Below are 8,526 nucleotides of genomic sequence, written 5' to 3'. Positions count from 1 at the left end.
ATGCATGCCTCACATGGATGCCTTATTTTTCTACTTGGCTGAATTCCATACTCCTTTCTTTCAATTTGGTTGTCCACAATATAATGTAAGTGTAGTGGATGAATCACATTTAAATGTATATTTGTATGTCTCCATAGTAGTTTATTTAAGATGACTTTGAGTCATCTTTTGGACATGGCATGTTAATGCTCATATTGGCTCATTGTTGCCACTAATTTTAACTTAACACCACAATTAAGTAGTTCCTAATTTCCATTAATGCTTCTATACCAAACAAAATTTGTAGATAAATTGTGACTTCAAACGAAATCGGAAGTTAAAGTCTCTACTTTGTATCTTGAGATAGTCTTAATACTCACCCGACTTGAATCATCCATATCTCCTTACCCCGATATCATTTTGACGAGCTGTTTGTTGCGTTGCAAACTAGACTCGATGAACTTAATTTTTAGGATTTTTGAAACACCTTAAACTCCTCATATACTAGGAGATATGCCTCCTACAATATAGGCTAAAATCGGGTCCGAGATTTTACCGAAATTGTTCCGATTCATTTCGTTTAACTTCTAATCCTCTTCCAACCTCATGTAACCTCTTATACATACATATACACAGTCATTTACATCCATAACAATTCATATACATGTCTCGAAGGGTCCGTAGAGATCACAATAACCATAAGTAGAACTCACAAAGCTTCGACGAAACTCCAATCGAAAAAGTATATTCCTATCTTTTGTCCATCTTCTATATCATTACTAATAATCTCAAATACTTTAAAAGGTCACTCACATTACCTCATATACATACTCATAACGCGATTTCAAATCCTTTAGGTTACTGTGTCACCTCGAGATACTTAAGACAACCATATTTATAACGATATTCTTACTAACTCGATTAACTTTCCTTGAACCTTCTTAACTCATTCTTTCTTGTTTTAATACAAGTAGCAAGGATTATTATGGAGTGTGACATTCTCCCCTCCTTTAGAACATTCGTCCTCGCATGTCAAATGAGGACTAAAACTCGTCAATTAAATAACCGAATCACCCGTTATCGCAGACTATAGACAGCAAGATTTGACCACGAAAAGGGTGTTTTTAGGAATATTATGCCTAAAAGTGCTAAACGACCAAATGGGTCGTTACATATTGGAATGACTAGTACCACTTTTAGCTAAATTAGAGCGAACTTTGAGGCATGCTGAGATTTAAGCTTCTTATGTATTTTCAAATCAACTTATGCTTTGAAAATACGATTTAAATGAATTCCATGCACGCGCGGGACAAGCTTGCACGTTTTGCTTCATGGTTTGGCTAGAAATGACCTCTCATTTTGCTCCATGGTTTGGCTAGAAATGACGAGATCGCCTAAAGGGCTAAGACTTGAACTTTATTAAAGTGTTTATGACTCTAATTATGTAATCTTTGTGCTATTTGTGACTAAAAAGGCCTGTTTTGGACACATTTCGTGAAACGTTTTGTGTGTAAAATGAATCCCTATTGGACGGGTGCGTAAAGGAGATTTGCGTTCAATCTCGGGAGGTAAACCATGTATTAAATCAATATATTTTTTCTCATCAAGTGAGTTAATATGCTCCGTTGATCAGGATCAAAGTCTACTAATACTAGTTTTATATAGTCGAAGGACTATTTTGAACCAAGACACAAACTAAGAGACTACTTTTGGGCATTTTCTCCAAAGTTGTTGGTCATTCTGATTTGCTTCAAACTTCTCTAAAACCTCTTTATATGCAACCATCTTTAGCTCTATGTCCTTTGCGAAAATCTGAGACTGCAATTTGTAATTTACATTAGTAATGTATTTCTAGCACTTAGTGTTTGAGCCAATTCGCTACAATTGGATAAATTCAGTGGGCAATCTGCTATTATTTACAAGCACAGGTGCTCATACTGTCATACACAATTAAAAATCACTATTTTGCCACTGAAAAATGTTCAGTGGTTATTCTCATTGAATGTCGGTGAGAAAAACCTAAATAATTGTGTTTTCACACGAAAAAATTAGGAAGATTTCCAGCGTTTCAATGGAAGTTTTCCACCAGGCGTTTTCGTTGAGCTGGTTCGTGGGAATGAGGTGGCAAAATCATGTTCTATAATAAAAACGGAAAAACCTTTGTTTCTAGTAGTGATAATTCTTAAGAGTAAACTTGTGACTCATTTTTTCTTATTGTTCTTCAGCTATACGCAATGCTATCAACTCGGAATTCCCGGGTAATTTTCTGTACATGGTAAGCTTAAATTTTTAGGATTAAGACGACGTTAATTTCTGCCTGCTTGATTGAAGAGCCTACATTTGTGTACTTTTTTTCCCTAGATGTCCCAATGATAAAATTACGTCCTTTAGCTTCCTTGTTTGAAGAAGAGGCACCGGTTATCTGCTTAATTGATGGAGTGCGATCTAGTTGTTCAATTTGGACCCCGATTCGATAACATTGTACAATCATTTTTAAAAATGGATTTTGTAATTAGTGTTAAATTGACAATTTCACTATATGTGCAATGATTAAACATATACTTTTAGGAAATTTTGCATCACCTGCTCAAAAACTTAATTGACGTGGTGGTGATTTTATTTTAACCCTTTGATTGGTTAATGGAATGCAGCAAAGTTTCAAAAACAAAGTGTTATGGATTCACAAATTATTTGATAAGTAAAATAGGAGGGATGTAGAGAAATATAGCAGAAGAAAAGTAAATCGGAGAAACCTTCTGCTAGCCCAAGATCGTTACTAAGATCGGAAGATTCAACTAAAGAAGAGGAAGCTTAGAAAAGCAAAGAAAGATTTGAGGTAGAACTTTGTTATGGAAGAAGACTCCTTGAATTGGCTTGTATTGGGTTTTTATGGGTTGATTACAAATGCCTAATGTCACCCCTATTTATACTTGTCTAGGGATGCTTCTAGATATTATTCTAGATACATCCATAAGAAAAATCTAGTTATCTTTATCTTCTAGTATTACTCTAGAATATTTAGATTTTTCTTCAAGATAATTATCTAAGATAGTACACTAGGTTATTCTAGAACCTTTAATAAATATCTAGTATTTTTGTAGCTCCAAAAAATCAACTTTATTTCTTCACACTCCCCCTTAAAGTGATTTTTTGGAAACTACCCCGAGCTTGTTGCGGAAGAACTCAACCGAAGCTTTTGGGCGTGCCTTGGTGAAGATCTCAGCAATATTTTCCTGACACTTCTTCCTTCTTCAAATGATAATGGTTCTCTGCTAATAATTGGGCCTCCAAACAAACATGAATATGTCTTGATAAAATTTTCATCTCGGTAGCGGGTAGACTTGCCACTATTTCTTTTTGGCCTTTGCGAACCACGTGACTCATCTTCATGCTGAACTTCACATTCTTGAGTTTCCAGACTCCCCCTTTCTCTTAGCTCCTTAACAATTGTGTTATACGGAAGCTTGTATCCGAGTCGATGACGATCTGACCATGGATACCCTTCGAAGGCTCAACATCAACATAGGATCCACCAATACATTCCTTTTCCAACTCCTCAATAAATTGTTTGGCAGCATCAGAGCTTCCAAAAATCATACTACTTGTATCTCCATATGAAATTGAGCCTTCAAGGTCAACCTCTTCATTTATTTGACCATCAGCTTCTTCATCTGCTTCCAGTATTTGATCTGAGCTAGTGATTGACTCTGATATGGCAAATGATTGACCAAAGACTTCAACTTCCACTATAACTCCCTCAATGCTTTCTCCGGAATGGTCCCCGTTGCCATATATGGTTTCAGACACTTCATGCTGAGGTTCTACTCTAATATCCTCCATGTCCAGACTTTTATTACCAATTTCAGGATCTGCTTCGTTGATTTCCTTGATGGCAACTGCCACGTCATCAGTCTGAACGTCTTCAGAATCTTCTTGCTTTTTGTTGATGACACCAATGCGTTCTTTCTCCACTTGATGGACTGTATTATCTCCTGAATCCACGATCTGGTCTTTTTCGAAATTAAGGGAAGCCAAGGCGTCTACTGCTCGAGTCTCAGCTACAAAGCACCTTCCCCAATCTTCTTCTTCTTCTTCTTCTTCAGGAGCTTTCTCAGTTTGTGCCATGTTGCTTTCTTTGGCTCGGCAAAATCTTTTAATGTGTCCTACTTCACCACATCGGTAACATTTAATATACTTCTTACCATAATTAGAAGACTCCTCCTTTTGTCTTGGCGAGCTTGAACCCTCTTGGAATTGAGAATATGCCATCTCTCTTGAGCCACTTTTCTTTTGCCTTATTTTAAGATTCCTTCGATTAGCTGCAAGAGCATTTCCTTCCCCTTCTTTGATTGACACACCAGCCAGTTGTTTGGCTAGTAGCTCCTGTGATGACAACAAATTCTCAAACTCCTCCAAGGATGGTTGTTGAGCCCATCCTTGAATTGATGTAACAAAAGGAATATATTCTTTCTTCAAACCACGAATGATAATTCTTCTCATTTGTGCTTTAGAGATAGCCTCATTCGGATTTAATAATGAGATCTCTGAACATAAGTTCTTAATCTTCAAAAAATATTCGGCAATAGAAAGATTACCTTGAATGGTGTTAGCCAATTCATTCTCCAAGATTTGTAGCCGCGCTTCATCCTTCTTATTGAACAGCCGATCGAGGGTCCTCCATATCTCATGAGCTGATTTGCACCTAATAATATGATCAAACAAGTTGTGAGAAATGGATCTCTTTAGGATGAATTCCGCCTTTGCATTAATCTGCTTCCACTTCTTGCATACGTCATTTATTTTTCGGTCGTCAATAGGAGGACTTGTGTAACTACCATTAACAACATCCCACAAATCCTCTCCCACAAGGTATGACTCCATACATGTCTTCCATACCTTGTAATTGGACTGATTCAACAACTCCATCCCCAGTCCATTAACACGGCCGCTTAAATCCATTTAGAGAAACCAGTTGAATCTACACAAGAACCCGATCTTGAAATAAAATCCGGAAGCCAACTACGGCTATGACTATGGCTACGATACCATGTAGAGAATATAAAGGAAGAAAAGTAAATCGGAGAAACCTCTCACTAGCCCAAGATCGTTACTAAGATCGGAAGATTCAACTAAAGAAGAGGAAGCTTAGAAAAGCAAAGAAAGATTTGAGGTAGAACTTTGTTATGGAAGAAGACTCCTTGAATTGGCTTGTATTGGGTTTTTATGGGTTGATTACAAATGCCTAATGTCACCCCTATTTATACTTGTTTAGGGATGCTTCTAGATATTATTCTAGATACATCCATAAGAAAAATCTAGTTATCTTTATCTTCTAGTATTACTCTAGAATATTTAGATTTTTCTTCAAGATAATTATCTTAAGATAGTACACTAGGTTATTCTAGAACCTTTAATAAATATCTAGTATTTTTGTAGCTCCAAAAAATCAACTTTATTTCTTCACAAATCAAACAAGAGGGATTGGAAGAGGATCCTCCCCATTGAAACGGAGACAATAGGGATATTAGCATATTGTAGAGATGAAATATATCTCAAGTAAACTAACTAATGAGTTCCCTCACAAATTGTGTTTCTTTTGTCAATCATCCTCGACAAACAAGTTTAACACATCGGATTCCCGCAAAGCTCAAAAGCAGATTATTATTCGAGCATAAAACATCAGTGTACACATAATTGTTCCAAGATTAAACATCATAGTCCTGAACTGGCTCAGGGAGCATTTCTTGTTCATGCTGATCCTGAATCGTGTACTCCAACATCCTCGTGACTCGGTTCATTGCACTACGAACTACGTAGCCTCTAACAATCACTTTATTCATTGATTTCCAAAAATAATCAACCAACCCTGTATTGCCGATGTGGAGACAAGCAGCATCCCGCGCCTTTTGCCTACTCATCCCACAACTCCTGAATCTGTTTGTTGCTGCTCTCCTTACTCTCAATGTGTCAACAATCACATCCACAGTGAACTCAAGTGTCAAGAGACGCTGCAACATTCAAAAACTTTCTGTACCTCACCGATTTTTCATTCCCTGCAGACTTGTTTGGTACAGCAATTCTCGGGGAACAGGCTCGTAAAACAGGAGCATTGTTATGGCTTTCTCCTCTCCAATGCAATATAGCAGCAATGCAGAAGCAGAGGCACAAGCTGCCAAGTTTGGTAGTAGCTGGTGCATACAGAAGAACAACAGGGACTTCATCCTGGAAATTGACTCTTTAACTATCACTCACACTACTATAAAGGCAGGAATTAGCGACAGACAAATTTTGTAGCTAAACAGCAAAATCCATTACTAATCCTATTTAGCGACGAAGTTCATAGTTAATTCCAGGTTTTTTTTTTTTGTAGTAGTAGTGTCAAATGCTTACCAACAATAAACTAAATTTGATCCTAGAAGACATGTTACAGATGATGAACCAGATTAATATCAAGGCTAGACACCGCTTTAGAGAGGCTAACCAGGTGGCTGATCACTTAGCTAACCAGTAAAGGGTCCTTTTCATCTGGACGAAGGCCAAAAGTCATCCCTTAAGCTCAAATATGATAAGGAAAATATCTTTGGTATTTAGTCTGATATTACATTCTTATTTGCCGAGATTGAATCCTTGTGTTGTAATCTGAGGTGTGGCCAAGCCCTCCTCTTGTACACTATCTCAAGATATGTAACATCCCCAGCCAATCTAGGAAAACTTGAAAACAGGGGAATGATCAAGCGTAGTGGTTTAAGCCAACAGTTAACTATTCCATAAAGAGCCCTTGTGATCATCTCAAAAGAAATATACCATGCTACAACTACATCAAATAAGTTCAGTACAACTTTACCAGTATGCAAAAGCAGGTTCGGTATCAAAACACTATTTTTAAGAAAAATTCAATGGGACTACGGGAGAACTTAACTTCGAAGTTCTTAATTATCAAGAATCTATCCTTAAAATTGTAGTGAACTTTATAAATAAATAAGTGCACTCAATTTAAACTATAATAAACTACATCACCAATCTAATAAAAAATAAATTGCATCCCTCTCCGTAAGGGTCGCCAGTTCTCCACTTCTAAGTTCCACAATCGAGCCAAATTTGTAGGCTCTTACTTCGTTAAATTGAGCATGCCAAGGCTTTCTTCCATTAGAAGTAGAATGACTCGAATTCTTCACATACATTAAGCGATTCATTAAGCATGTAATATTTTCAACAGGTGAGAATAGGTTCAGTCTCCTAGGATGACAACTCCATAGCAAAGCATCTACCAAACTTGGGCATTCCTTAGATGACCTTATATATCAGATGACTTTATATTCACATCTAAGACATCCACTTGACGGGTAGCAACACTATGGTGCAGTTGCAAATCTTCCATGTTGATCTCATGGCATTTGTTAAAATAAAGGAAACATGAGACCAAGAAGTCAAGTTTGATAGGAATTTCCTAAACTTACAAAACCACACAGCATTTAAATCGTTGCAGCAATAAAGATTTGTTTGTGAGTTCTTCAATTGACCTGACTCTTTTGCAATTTTAAACTCAGGAATTTCTTGCCCCATATACTTAAGTGATAACAAATTTGAAGCATCAATCTCCCCTATGCCCTCACAAGACTGAATCCCCAAGACCTTTAGGGATTGACTCCCACAAATGTTAAACTTTTCCAACTCTCCACAAACGTTATATAATATCAAACTCTCAAGGAATTGGGATGTAGAAATAAGGTGCCGCAAAAATCCTTCAGATATCTTCATATGGGATAGTCCTAAGGATTTCAGATTCCGACATTCAATAATATCCAATACAGGGGACTCTCCCCAAAGACACCCAGATTAAGAAAAGTGTTCTAGAGTTGGTGCTTGGATTTTAACACTCCGGAACTGATCACTTGTTGAAATAGAAACTGACTTGATATTTTGAAGATTCCGCAGCTCAATCTTTTTCAATAAACGACATCTCACAATGATAAAATCAACAATCAAGGGACAACAATTAAGCAGACTCTGAAGAAAGTTGTTGTTTAGAGAAACATGAGATATAGAAAGCTTTCTCAAAAAATATCACAGCCCGTCAGAACCAAATCTCTTAAAGATTTTGATGCCAAGATTGTGGAAATAGGGAAGGGGTATGAGCGGAGATAAACATCACATACCAGAACTTTTACACCATTCTGAAGAGCAATGCCAAGCCACTTATCAAACAATTGGAAATCAAGAGAATAATCAGCAAAAAATGCAAGCGCAAACTTTTCTATAGGGATCTTTCTTTCCCTATATCTCTCCATGATTTTATCTATTTTTCTATAATTGCCTTTGTCATACCCAACTTCGAACTTCAAGTTGGGAGAGGTGAACCACGCTTGTAGCCATGTTTTGGACAGAAATCTCGTCTTTGGCTGCTTCTTCATCAAAACTAAGGCAGGAGAATATTTTGTGAATAAGGCATGGGAATTGCTATGATACAAATCGTATAGAGGAATGAATTTATATAATTTTGATTTTGTAACAAGTCGCAAACCAACAAGGAGAGAACTTAGACAAAAC

The sequence above is a fragment of the Lycium ferocissimum genome, chromosome 12, assembly GCF_029784015.1.
Source record: "Lycium ferocissimum isolate CSIRO_LF1 chromosome 12, AGI_CSIRO_Lferr_CH_V1, whole genome shotgun sequence".
Lineage (NCBI taxonomy): Eukaryota > Viridiplantae > Streptophyta > Magnoliopsida > Solanales > Solanaceae > Lycium > Lycium ferocissimum.
This window is presented reverse-complemented; position numbering follows the sequence as displayed.